The 14,142-nt window shown below is 43.5% G+C and overlaps 1 protein-coding gene across 1 annotated transcript in view; it reads left to right on the top strand.

The window, feature by feature from the left end:
* Nucleotides 1-1,110: 1,110 nt before the first annotated feature.
* FRMD6 (FERM domain containing 6) overlaps nt 1,111-14,142 on the top strand; it is a 187,233-nt gene continuing 174,201 nt past the window's right edge. Inside the window, exons 1-2 of the mRNA XM_066608020.1 lie at nt 1,111-1,205; nt 1,313-1,424. The gene's annotated coding sequence lies outside the window, so the exon portion shown is untranslated. The remainder of the gene's footprint in view (nt 1,206-1,312; nt 1,425-14,142) is intronic.

The following is a 14,142-nucleotide window of genomic DNA, read 5'->3' as shown; positions in this document are numbered from 1 at the left end:
GAGCTCGGCAGGGAGGTTGTTCCAAACATCTTGGAGAATTAACACAGATTTTCTATTGATGTAGCTTGCTCAAGTCCTTCTGTCTATGTAATCCTAGACAGACTGTATGATGTTGAGACCAGGGCTCTGTTGGGCCATATCATCGCTTCCAGGACTCCTTGTTCTTCTTTACGCTGAAGATAGTTCTTAATGACATTGGCTGGATATTTGTGATTGTTGTCCTGCTGCAGAATAAACTTGGAGTCAGCCAAATACCTTCTATTTTTGAAAGCTTTCCTACCTGGCAGCATTTTCCCACATCTGCCTAAAACCTTTACACAGTACTATATATACCCTAGACAAGGCAGTCCTTAGTGGCACCCGTCACCTGAGGTACATACCCTTCAGGCTAAGCTTCCCCAGCTTTGCTCCTAGGGCTGGGACCCAAAATATACAGGTGACACACAATATTTCTGGCTCTTCTACATTGAATGTTTTACAAGTAAGACATCCTACCGTCCTAGGTGGTATCGTAATGTTGACCAGCATCAGAAGGTGACCTTCATTTTAATTTTTGCTATGGGGCTACCTCACCTGCATGTATACCACTACCTATAACTTCCTCCTCCATACTGAAAAAAGTAATATACTCTAGCCGTCCCTGTTCCTAGTGAAACCTTGGTTGGTTAACAATGCTTTAGTTAGTTAGAAGATATCTTAAAGGGCTTACTGAAATTTTTTATTGATAGCTTAGTTCTGCCTACACCTTGTTCCGGTGCACGTTGTGAGTCTCAGGGTGGGTCATTGCAAGGATTTTCTTCTCTTGGCAGAAATTATCTAAACTTGACATGCCCCTCTTCCCCCGCCCCCCCCCCCCATCCACATATTAGATATTGCACTTTAAGGCTTAATTGATGTTTTTGTCTATTATGCTCAGAGACAGGTGTTTTTATCTTGAGTAATGTTGGGTGCCCTTATTAGGAATTGTGCATTCTTGTTTTACAACTAATCCATATGTCTCCTTCCTCCGCAGAAATACAAGTCCTAGCTTGATCATCACAGTGTACTCAGCTCCGAAAGAAAAAAAAACCCTAGGGATTCGCAGTCACGTTTGTTGTGTATTCATTGTGTGCTCAACAGGTGACAGACCATACATTAAAGGTGGACAGTCTCATGGGGCACCGACAATAGTATGCTCATAGCCCTCAGCATCACCCCATGGACACGTAGGGGCATGTGAAGGCATCCTATTGGGCTTGAACAACATTTCATACACTTTCCTGTTGCACAACACTACGTGGGATTGGAACTTACATCTGCCGTCTGTTTCTAGACAACTTTGTAGGTCTCTGTATGGTTTAACCCAACCATTTCGGTGGAATTACCATCCTGATACAAGGTACATCGAACGGCCTCTACTTTATACGGATGCAAGCCAGCAAAAGGTAAGGTCACCTCAATGATATTACATGGTTATATAGTCTGGATTCTTGTATTGCATCTTTATGTTGAGCCACCAGTACATGACTGCACCTCATATGTGATATATTGAATTGACAAATTTGTTACTAGTAAATCAATTTCAATATCTATTTAATGAGTTGATGCCAAGTTTAAGAAAAGGGTTTGTTTGGTAAAGACTAGAGATGAGCGAACGTACTCGGTAAAGCACTACTCGTCCGAGTAATGTGCTTTATCCGAGTACCTCCCCGCTCGTCCTGAAAGATTCGGGGAGCGCCGCTGCTGACAGGTGAGTTGCGGCGGGGAGCAGGGGAGAGCGGGCGGGAGAGAAGGAGAGAGAGATCTCCCCTCCGTTCCTCCCCGCTCTCCCCTGCAGCTCCCCGCTCCGCGGCGCTCCCCGAATCTTTCAGGACGAGCGGGGAGGTACTCGGATAAAGCACATTACTCGGACGAGTAGTGCTTTACCGAGTACGTTCGCTCATCTCTAGTAAAGACATTTCTTTTGGACATCAAAAAAGTCAGTTCTGAGTTGTACTAACAATTGGGATTGCCACCTACCTCAAAAGAGAGATGGGTCCCCTGAAAACAACCCTGAAAACAACCCTCATTTCTTTGTTAAGGTTGCCAGTCATTATGTGCCACCTGCCTACCTTACCCTGTAAGGGCTCTTTCTTTGGAATAAATCAAATTATTCCAAAGAAGCAGCAGAATCTGAAAATATAGGTTTTGATGCAGAAATGCAGGAAGATTTAAGTCATTTTCAATTCCACATCAAAATTCATGTTAGTCATACGGATTTTGGTGCAGAAGTTTGCGCAAGACCATAAATTCCTGCATCCTGGTGGAATAATTCTGCCCATGTGAAGGCACCCTTTGACCCTGTCACTGACCCACAGCTATACTATAATGGTCAAAGTGAGACTAAACTTCTTCTTGTACTTGAGGCCCATGCGCCAGTTGTGGCACTAGTGTAGGCCTCTGATGCTATAATTGCCTCCCCCGCTGAATGTGTTTCCTGTGCCCAGGGATGTGCAGTGTGCATTAGATTTTGCTCATGTGAACGGCCATAATGTAACAAGTGGATTGAAGATCATCCTTGGGATAGTAGTGAGCCATATGAGTGCAGTAAACAGTTTGTCCAACTTTGCCAGATGCCGAAAACAACTTTCTCCCCAGATTACCTTCAGTCCTAACATGACCCTTAAATGCTACCGTAGTATCCTACAGACGCCTCCTATTTTGCATGAGGTAGTTTTCTGTACTCCCCAAATCTTTGCCTGGGGCTTCTTGCTGGAAATAGTGGGAGCCACTGGCGAAACTATAGGGGATGCGGTTGCACCTGGGTCCAGGAGCCTTAGGGGGCCCATAAGGCCTCTCTTCCCCATATAGGGAGCCCAGTACTATACATAAAGCATTATAGTTGGGGGCCCTGTTACAGGTTTTGCATTGGGGCCCAGGAGCTTCAGGTTAAGCCTCAGCTTTAAGAAGTTAAAAGAATTTGGGGGCCCCAAGATAAACATTTGCACCCTGGCCCATGAGTCTTTAGCTATGCCTCTGGTGGCAGCGCTATAATTCTGCATGTTGTCACTAGATGCCTCGCCGGGGCTGTTACTAAACAACAACCTGTAAGAAAAGAGAAATACAATGAGATAATAATTAATAAGAGTGACTCCAGCTCTCACCAGTTTTCCTGTAGGAGCTGCCAAACTCATTCATCCATATCTGGCCTTTGTAAATTGACTCATTAATTGTAAATCGATGCGCTTGTCTCTATTTGTGAACTATATGATCAGCTGCAGACACAATTTGACCTTGTATTTAAAGGAGAAACAAGTCTTTCCCTGCTTGAACAATTTACAGTCTTAGGGCAGTCACATGAGTGTATGTGCAAAAACGCTTGCAGCAGCGTGTTTGCGTATGAACAAGGTACATAATCTGCGTGTTGAACATGACATGCCCTTTCCGTAGATTTCTTGGCTAATTAAAGCCTAGTAAGGTCTAGATGTGTTCTTGTTCCTGCGTTTTGTGCATTCTTGTGTATTTTTGCCCCTCCCATAAACTTCTAGGATACTTTTGCTGCACAAAACGCAGGAAAATGGAGCAGGACCTATTTTTATGCGTACGCCCGAAATACTTATAAGAACGAACTCATTGAATTCAATAGGTTCTATTCTCTGCGTATTGTGCGCACAGATTTTGCATGTGCAGATACCTGTGCAAACACAGTCATGTGACTCTGCCCTTGTGGTATATTCACATGGACAATATTTTACAATTCTGAAAAATCAGACTAATTTTTTTGGCGATTTTCATGCATTTATGTAATTTTTTTCCACACATTTTTCATCCATTTTGCATTCAATTTTAATGTGTGTACAAAAAAAACGTCTCGTTTCTCTTTTTTAAAAAATATATCGGCACCATAGTCACATGGCTTTAAAACTGATTGTATGCAAATAAAGGAGATGGAATAATACCCCCACAGCACCACCTATTGGAAGGCAGCATTCCTTCAAGCCAAAGTTAGACTCTTTATACAAGCCTTGTAACAATGACTGGGAATTAAAAGCAAAGCCAGACTCCATACACAGACAGCTGTTTCAGGGTAATTGCCCTTCATCAGTGTCTCTGGCTTTGCTAGTGAGCGGCCTGGGACGGGGGTCTGATTGTACTCACATCTTGCAAGTGCAGTCATTCACACATAGATTTGAATGGGCGATTTTGTATGAAAATTACACCAAAATAGTACATGCTGCAATTTTCTTATTCGGTCTATTAGTCCAAGTAAAAAAAAATAGCATGTGAATACACCCATTTAAATGACTGTCTTCTATTTCCGTCCGATTTGGGATAATTATTTCGGTCCGAAAATCAGACTTTCATGTGATATACCCTAACTAGTGTACAGGAAATTCATAGACACTACCTATTAGGGCTCATTCACATGAGCGTATTCATTCTGTATATTTTACTGTTTGAATACGGACCAAAATTGCATACGCCTGTGTGAATCAGCCTTTAGAGTCAGTGGGAGAGAACAGAAATCTTAGGACTGATGTAATACTAAAGTCTTCTTCTGGCATAATGATTACAAACAGAGGAGAACAATCTAGAATATTAAGATAAAATCTACATGGCTAAGATCAAAGGATCGAGCACAGAAGTCTCCGGCAAGTCACTATTTGAGCAAATCCTTATGGATTATGTTAATCCTTGGTAACATGAGCTCATCAAGTCATGGCATGGAAGCTGTCAGGGCATGCTTGTTTCTGTAGTCCTACAACTGGTATTAGGGTGTTGAAGACATACGTAAGGGCTGATGCCCACGGACGGATATCTGCCGCGTTCCCCACAGCGAAAATCGGCGGCGGAATTTCGCAGCTATTAGGTTCTATTGTACCCAATAGCTTTTCTGCCTGTCAGTGCTCACATGCGTGATTCTGACACGGATTTCCATTGTGGGTAAAAAATCGCGGCATGTTCTATTTCACTGCGTTTTTCTGCAACGTAGGTCTCCATTTCGCAGTGTGGACTTTTTGTTTACCACCGCGGAACTCCCGCGGCGTAAATCTGTGGGCGTATAACACTCTGTCCGTGGGCATGAGCCCTAAAGTAATACAACTAGTCTACTGTATAAAAAGCACAACAGTAAACAAAATAATACTCTGCAAGAAAAGTTGTCACTTTGTATATTCAATTTTAAGATAGAGGAAACTATAAAAAAATAAACAAGTTTCAATTTAAACTGTGAAGAGAAGACTTCTATCTGCAGATTTGACAGGTAGCGTATCAGTAAAGCTCCATTTACACACGCTGAAAATTCGTCACAAACTGACAGTTTTGAGTGATCATTTATCATTAGGTACTAATGGGCTAATCATTTAGCATTAGGTACTAATGGGCTAATCAGCCCATTTGTAGCTAACTAGCTTCATTTGCATGTATTTAGAGAACAGAGGATGGTCTGTTCTCTAAATACAACACTATTGTTCTCCAGAGGAACAGCTGCTGAAAGAATGTTATCAGTGTGAGTAAGAGAACTCAGCATGCGGTCCCTCTTATCAGGGATGACGGATTTTAAGCTGAGCTGAACTCAGCGATGCACGAAAAGTGCACGATGGGCACACATTTACACGCAATGAATATTGCTCGCTGTCGTTTAGCCGAATTTTGAGTGATAATCATTGTGTGTAAATCAGCCTTAAGAAAGCTACTGCTAAGATTGCAAAATAAAAAATACTTGCCTGGCCAAGCACTACTTTTAGTGGGCTACTGAAGAGTGGAAGAAGGTCTTATGGACTAATGAATCACAATTTGACATCTTGGGTACATCACGCAGGGGTTTTGTAAGTCATCGACTAGGTGAAAGGATGGTTCCTATGTATGTGACACCAACTGGCAAACATGGTGGTCTGGAGCTCTTTTGTTGGGTCTTGAGTTGGAAACTTGCACTGGGTGACTGGCATATCGGACAAAAAGAGCTACCACAATCTTTTGATGTACCATACAATACTCTCTGGTGCACACCTAGTTGGTCAGGAGTTCATATTACAGCAAAATAATGATCCAAAACATACTTCTAGGTCAAAATGACTAAAAGGTGCATTCCAGTTACACAAAACTTGCTGTCAAATGAATGCAAATCAAATGTTCTTAAAGCTTGCAATGTGATTCTGCTTCGGATTTTGTGTCTGTAATCCTAAAAACCATCACCTTCTGGCACTTCAGAACTGTTTATTCACAGGTTCCCCTGTAGGCATTCCAGTGCTATATGCCGGGCTTGCTCATAAATAACCACCAGGCATGGCTTTTTTTCTATTCAGCTCTCAGGACCGTAATAATGGACCACATTCAATAATATTGCTCTCATAGGCCCCCATGTGGTAATAATGCCTCTCATTGTCATACCCCAACTGTATAATAATGCCGTTTATGTATATTAAAATAAACAGTTATACTCTCCCGGGCCACTCCTGCCACTCCTGGCCTCTGCAATCCGCGAGTACTCTCGGTCACCCACAGAGTGATCATATGATCACTCAGACCAGTTCCCAGCCACAGCGATCACATGATTGGCATGTGATTGCTCTCTACCTGGAATTCAGCGGGTGACTGAGTACTACATGGACTGCGGAGGCAGGGAGTGGCGCAGATGAATATAACTGTTTTTTATTTTTTGTGCAGTTTAGTGCTTGAAAAAAAATCTGCCTCTCCACCAGCGCCAGGACACAACCGGCCCACCGGCCCTGTTACCATTAATCTGCAGCATTGTAAGATTATTCCTAAATTGTTTAACCACCAAAGTTTGTGTTTGAACTCTGCAACCCCAAAATTAAGAAAGGAAAGAATGCAAAGCAGCATCCATATTGCAGTTCTTCATAATACAATATATTCCACAGATGCATTTTTTGTAACTTTTGGAGTTGGATAAATACCGTATATACCGGCGTATAAGACGACTTTTGAACCCCGAAAAATCGGGTCTGAAGTCGGGGGTCGTCTTATGCGCCGGTAATACAAAAAAAAAAAGTGTAAAAAAAAAAATTTCATTACTCACCTCCCCCGGCGTTCTGTCGCGCTCCGGCAGGATGTCGCTCGCTCCTCGTCCCCGGCGCAGCATTGCTTTCTGAATGCGGGGCTTGAAATCCCCGCTTCCAGAAAGCTAGTACACACGCCGGCAGCCATGACAGCATTGAATGGCTGTGATTGGCTGAAGGCGCACGTGTTAGCAATCACACCCATTCAATGATGTCATTGAATAGTGTGATTGGCTGAAGCCACGTGTGTTTTAGCCAATCACAGCCATTCAATGATGTCATTGAATAGTGTGATTGGCTGAAGCCACGTGTGTTTTAGCCAATCACAGCCATTCAATGATGTCATGGCTGCCGGCGTGTGTATTAGCTTTCTGGAATCGGGGATTTCAAGCCCCGCATTCAGAAAGCAATGCTGCGCCGGGGACGAGGAGCGAGCGACATCCTGCCGGAGCGCGACAGAACGCCGGGGGAGGTGAGTAATGAATTTTTTTTTTTTCTCCACTGTATACCGGCGTATAAGGTGACAGTTGGGGGGTCGTCTTATACGCCCCGTCGCCTTATACGCCGGTATATACGGTAGTAATATTCCCACCAGAGAGTGCGCAGACCCTAATATTACTGGTCCTTGGGTACCATCTAGTCTATCCTTTCAGCCTTCTAGCCGTCATGCTTAAAGAACCTTTACATGAGTACATTTGAGTTGTTGTCATGCAATACTTGCTTGTGACTGCTGTTTTATGACCTTTTCCAACCTCTGGCCTATTCTGTCAGTTGCATCATTTTGGCATTGTGAGCAGGATGTTGCTATGCTGAGAGTGTACTCCCGTTTTCATTGTACATTGTTACTTACCAGGTACTGATCCCAAGTTAAAACTTGTATTATATCCTAGAACTGCATTCACTATTCTGCCGGTGGAGTCACTATGTACATACTTTACATTACGTATCATGTTTCGATCTTGATTACAACCTATATTACAGTATATTCCAGAGCTGCATTCATAATTCTGCTGGCTGCTATTGTTAACAAGCAGCAGTCCGCTTGTTAGCAGAGCTATCATAATGCAAGGATCAGTTAGTTTTTCATACATCAGATTACTCCACAGTGCCTGGTACACAGACAACATAGCAAGCACTATGTAGACAGTGAACCACAGGGTTGGCTGGGAGATATCACAGTATAGCGACCAGTATAATACAGGCTAGAACTCAAGATCAGTACAGCATAAGTAATGGATTTACAAAGTGAGCCAACTTTGGATGTAGATGAATTTTTTACGTATAATACGTGGATTTCAAATTCATGCCGAAACTTTTGACAAAATGTTAACAAAAACATTAAAACAAACCATTAATAGTAAAACCAACATGTGCCTGATAGAATAATGAAATGGCTTTGGAAATGAAGCTAGCTGGTTAAGTATATGCTTCTGAATGCAGGATGGAAGCACTTCAGGACGCCCTATATATAGACTCCGTATTAACATTCACAGGAAGAGACAAAACCCTTTTGATAAAATTCCTTCATAAATGATTTTGCAGTCTGACAATGGAGCCTGCGCTACACTGCTAGCCATAAGTGGTTTGTGCCTGCGTCCTCTTTTGGAGCATTGCTTTTTCCATGACCCGGGGAGGCTAATTTATTAACATAATGAGTAGAGATGAGCGAACGTACTCGGTAAGGGCGATTTCGCAATCGAGCACCGCGATTTTCGAGTACTTCACTACTCGGGTGAAAAGTACTCGGGGGCGCTGTGGGTGAGCGGGGGGTTGCAGAGGGGAGTGGGGGGGGGGGGGGGGAGAGGGAGAGAGAGAGAGCTCCCACCTGTTCCGCGCTGCTACCCCCCGCTCCACCATGCCAATGCCACGCCCCGCCCCACAGCGCCCCCGAGTACTTTTCACCCGAGTAGTGAAGTACTCGAAAATTGCGGTGCTCGATTGCGAAATCGGCCTTACCGAGTACGTTCGCTCATCTCTAATAATGAGCATAAAATTATCAAGTAAACATATGAGGGGGAGTCCTTGGAGCCACAACGTACCCTGCAACTTAACCAATGTACCCTGCCCCCAACTGTACCAACAGGCTCGGGGGCATAAAAAGCTCATGGCCGAAAGGGATATACTGCCCCCCCACTAGCCAAGTCACACAGCACCAGACACTAACCAAATTCCATAAAGGAGGGAGTCTTAGCAGGTGAGACCGTGCCCACCCAACTCCCCCACCTAACCAATTGAAACCAATTCCAAGGACCTCCCACCCGCCAACGCAGTCATGACACTACAAATCTTTTTCCCAGCTACCACACAATAGGGCGGGACTCCTTGCTTCCTTACTTTCCCTAAAAGATGGCGTTCCCACTCTTCCTCTTCCTTTTTATCCTCCCTGGCTCTTCCTCCCCACCAATCAAATCTATCCCTACTCCCCTCACTTCTAGCATTTTCCTAACCCCTCTTCTCTCCTTACCCTCTTCACTGCCAGTCCCCCGGCTACCTGACCCCCTGTGTCATGCAGGGTTTTCTCTTAAAGGGTCCCCACGAGCCCTTAGCTCCAGCCCCATACTTTATTCCTGCACTGTGACATCGCTGTGTGCATTATCCCTGACATCATTATATCCATTATGCCTGTATAGTGACTGAGTACATTATGATTGTATAGTGACATCACTGTGTGCATTATTCTTGTACTGTGATATCACTGTGTAATTATTTCTTTACTGCTACTTCACAGAATAAATGATCCATTATCCAGTAGATTATCCTGATGCCCAGCATTGTCTACTTTGTACATTGTCACTTTGTATTAGGGACAACACTTAACATGAAGTAGAAACAAAAAATATTCATAAACTTTTCATTTTCTGGACTCTGCTGGTATACGCTCTCTTACCAAAAGTAAATGAACACCTGAGCAAGAATCAAAAGTAGTAATTATTTTCATATGATAATACTTAGTGGGCCCCCTTTGGCTATAATGACATCGGATACTCTCCATGGAATACTTTCTAGTAACTTCTGAGACACTTCAGCTCGTATTTCCTACAAACATTTGGCAAGTCTACTCCAAAAAGATGGACACTATTCATATTTCCTGATCTAACGTTCCAGTTCATCTGAGGGATGTTCATTAGGGTTCAGGTTGAGACTCTGTGCAGCCAGTCCAGTCGTGGAGCACCCATATCCTCAAACCAACGTAATAAGGCACGGGATTAGTTACAAAGAATGTTGTCTTTTAGAGGAGTATTGCTGACCATTCCCAGAGTATTGCCATATTGTTGGTAGCACATTTTTGTTTAGAATGTCACATTACACCTCCATATTCATGGTTCCTGGCACTACAATCATTGGACCGAGACCATGCCATGTAAAACACCCCCAGACCATAATGGATTCTCCACCATACTTAAAGGGGTTGTCCTGCGATGACAAGTTAAGTTAAACACTTCTGTATGGCCATATACATGCACTTTGTAATATACATCGTGCATGAAATATGAGCCATACAGAAGTTATATACTCACCTTCCCTGCGCTGGCGTCCCCGTCTCCATGGTGCCGTCTAATTTCAGCATCTAATCGCCCGATTAGACGCGCTTGTGCAGAAGGGTCTTCTCCCTTCTGGTCGGTCCGGGCACTAGCGGCGTTCTGGCTCTGCCCCCTTCTACGTGTCATCGTGTAGCTCCGCCCCATGACATGTGCCGATTCCAGCCAATCAGGAGGCTGGAATCGGCAATGGACCGCACAGAGCCCACGGTGCACCATGGGAGAAGACCCGCGGTGCATCGTGGGTGAAGATCCCAGCGGCCATCTTGGAGGAAAAGAAGGAAGAAGTTGCAGAGAGGGGATTCGGGTAAGTAAAATTTTTTTTTTTAATTTCATCACATCCCTTGGGTTTGTCCTGCGCTGAACGGGGGCCTATGCAAAAAAAAAAAAAAAAACTGTTTCGGCGCGGGACAACCCCTTTAATTGTTGTCACAACACACTCAGGTTAAAGGTGTTCCCCAGGATCCTCCGCACCCAGGTACTTCCATCTATTTTGAAGATGGAATAGCGTGATTCTTCACTCCATAGAATGCGTCCTTCAATTGCTCAACTGTTCAATGACAACAGTCCTTGCACCATTGTAGATGGGCCGATGCACTGTACTTCGTGATGGACATCTTGTGTGCAGCGGAATAACCCTTGTATTCACCAACATGTAGTTCCTGTCACAAACTATGGCTGACACCTCCAAGGGTCTGCATCATATGTAGCATGGTTTAGGGCACGTGATATGCTAATAAGACACGATCCATTCTACTGATAGGGGTGTCCGAATACTTTTGGTAGTGTACATGGTGGAGTGGGGTCCCATTCCAAGTTTTTCTATATTGTATGTGTTACTTGTTGTGCTCTGGACTCCATATCCTAACCAAAAAATAGTTCCCAACCACCGAGGTCATACACAATTGACTTTGACAAAAACAATTCCTCAATTATTAATATGCACCTTGTTTCATCTTTCACTACTTCCCCCGATCTTACACTTCTTGTATTCTTTACTTCCGATGAAAATAGTGTACTAGCACTGTGGTTGCCATGGTTGTGTCAAAAGACTTGTGGGTGTAATTATATGGGGGGCATGCAGGGGCAGCAGATGTATCTAGGTCCTGGTGCCTGGGGGGGGGGGGGGGGGTCCAAAGGCCCCTCTGTCAGATAGGAAAACTCCAGTATTAGAAATGGCACATGGTAGGTGAGAGGAATATTCTACTGGGGCTAATAAGATTCAAGTTACACCTCTGCGTGGTTGTATGGATGTCCTATCTGGTGACTCTATCCCCTTATGAGAGGAGGTCAAATGGCAGGATGTCCATAGACACAAGAGTACCGATGCTACCATGTTGACCTTAGAACAAGTGCAATAGTTACAATATTTATTGAGCTGCAGAAACCCTTTAAGTATGTTTCTATTTCCACAATACGCATTTGGAGCGGGCAGTAGGCAGTTTTTCTTTAAAATAAAGTAAAAAACAGGCAGAAATCCAGATAAAGACAACAAAATGTCTACTTTCTTGACATTTGCCTATTTTAACAGCTTCAGGAAAACCTTGGAGCCATCACAGTTTTTGATGCTCATTGGTGCAGACATTTCTCTCCACACTCTGGAAATGACTGCTTGGAGCCTGAATTATGCATGTGGGCAAAAGAAAAAACATCACATATAGCCATACTGTCACCTCTATTATTTAGACATTTCACACTTTTGCTGTTCTACTGCTGCTCATTTGCCCCCGCTCTTTTTGACAATTAAAGCTAGCCATACACATTAAAAATTTATTGTTGAGTTGTTGCAAATTCAAAGGGATTCACCATCAATCTAAGGGCGTTTTTCCTGACTGTGTGCTGTCCGTGAAATATATTGACAGCACACGGCCCTGAGATTGATGGTGAATCCCTTTGAAATTGCAACAACTCACCAATAAATTTTCATTATAGCCAGTTAGGCTATTGAGATGGGCCTACGGCAATAACATGCAAGTTCAGCCAAGCTGCGCAGTCAAGAGGATCATACAGTCATAGCCAAAAGTTTTGAGACTGACACAAATTATAGTTTTCACAAAGTTTGCTGCTTTAGTGTTTTTAGGTCTTTTAGTCAGATGTTTCCAAGTCTGCCATGGCCTGTGATCACTATTATAAGCGATAATGTACTGCAGTACAGAAGTACTGCAGTATATTATCAGAGTGGTCATAGTAGCATAGGTTTAAGACTAGAGATGAGCGAGTATACTCGGTAAAGGCAATTGCTCGAGCGAGCATTGCCTTTATCGACTACCTGCCCGCTCGAGATGAAACGTTCGGGTGTCGGCGGCGGGCAGGGAGCTGCGGGGGAGAGCGGAACGGAGGGGAGATCTATCTCTCCCTCTCTCCCCCCCGCTCCCTCCTGCTGACAGCCGCTACTCACCGCTCCCCTGCGCCAGCACCCGAACGTTTCATCTCGAGCGGGCAGGTATTCGATAAAGGCAATGCTCGCTCGAGCAATTGCCTTTACCGAGTATACTCGCTCATCTCTATTTAAGACCCATAAAGGGAGATAAAAAAAAAGTTAAAAAAAGAGATACAAAAATACTAAAGAAACCCCCTTTTGTGCACTCTCCCCTCTCTTTTTAATTCTCTTTTTTAATTTAAAACCACATTTGGTGTTCTCACATCCTTCATAACGAACCACACAATAAATTGAACAGACTTTTTAGCCCATACAGCAAATGCTATAAAAACAAATATTAAAAAATGGAGCCCAAACCCTTTTTTTGTTCTTTTTGTCTCCCAAAGAAATGCAGTAAAAATAATCAAAAAAATGTCGCAAAAAATGGTACCAATAAAAACCACAGCTTGTCATGCAAAAAAACAAGCTCTCACTGAGCTCCATCGAAGGGAAAAAAAGTTACAGGACTTTAAATACATTGATACAAAAAAAAAAACAAAAAAAAGGATTTTTAATTGGCAAAAGTGTAAAAAAAAATTTATTAATACATTATTATATTGTTGTAATCGAAACACTAACTTTATTCCAGCATCAGGTTGTTTAACAGAAAAGGGCACGTCCTCATCAACGTGACCAGCAGTCTACAGCTGAATGACTGATTCCCCCAATAGTTTTTTTTTCACGCATGCGCAGTTCATGTCCTGTATTGCAAATGTATGCATTTAGATAAATTCCAGTCCGTGTGCCAAAAGAAATGGAAATGACGTAACTGGAAGCTACGGGTGTTAATAAACTAGACATGTGACTTTGGCATAAGGATCATGGACAAAAAGGGAGAAATGGACTCAAAGGTCGTTTAGGGGCCAAACTGAAATACTAACAGGATAATCCCTGTAAATTGAGCCATAGTCAGTTGAGTCAGTCATTCATCGTAAAGTGGTTGTACCAAAATTGGTACAGGATGGGGGATAACTTGCTGATGGGGATTGGTTTGGATTACTGCACCACCCGCAGGGAGGAGGAGACAATGGAGCATTGCTTGCACAAGTGCGCTAGCACTCTGAGCGTGACTAAGGAGATACTGGTGCGGTAAGCTCTCGAGTATTTCTGTCAGCCCCACTGAAATGTACGGAGCGCTGACCACACATGCCCAGAAAAAGCAACCCCCACAGTGACAGGCCATGGGACCCTCATTCTCAAAATCGCT

This window comes from Eleutherodactylus coqui, chromosome 6, assembly GCF_035609145.1.
Source record: "Eleutherodactylus coqui strain aEleCoq1 chromosome 6, aEleCoq1.hap1, whole genome shotgun sequence".
Taxonomy (NCBI): Eukaryota; Metazoa; Chordata; class Amphibia; order Anura; family Eleutherodactylidae; genus Eleutherodactylus; species Eleutherodactylus coqui.
Note: the sequence above shows the minus strand (reverse complement) of the source record. Positions and strands in the feature narration are given on the sequence as shown.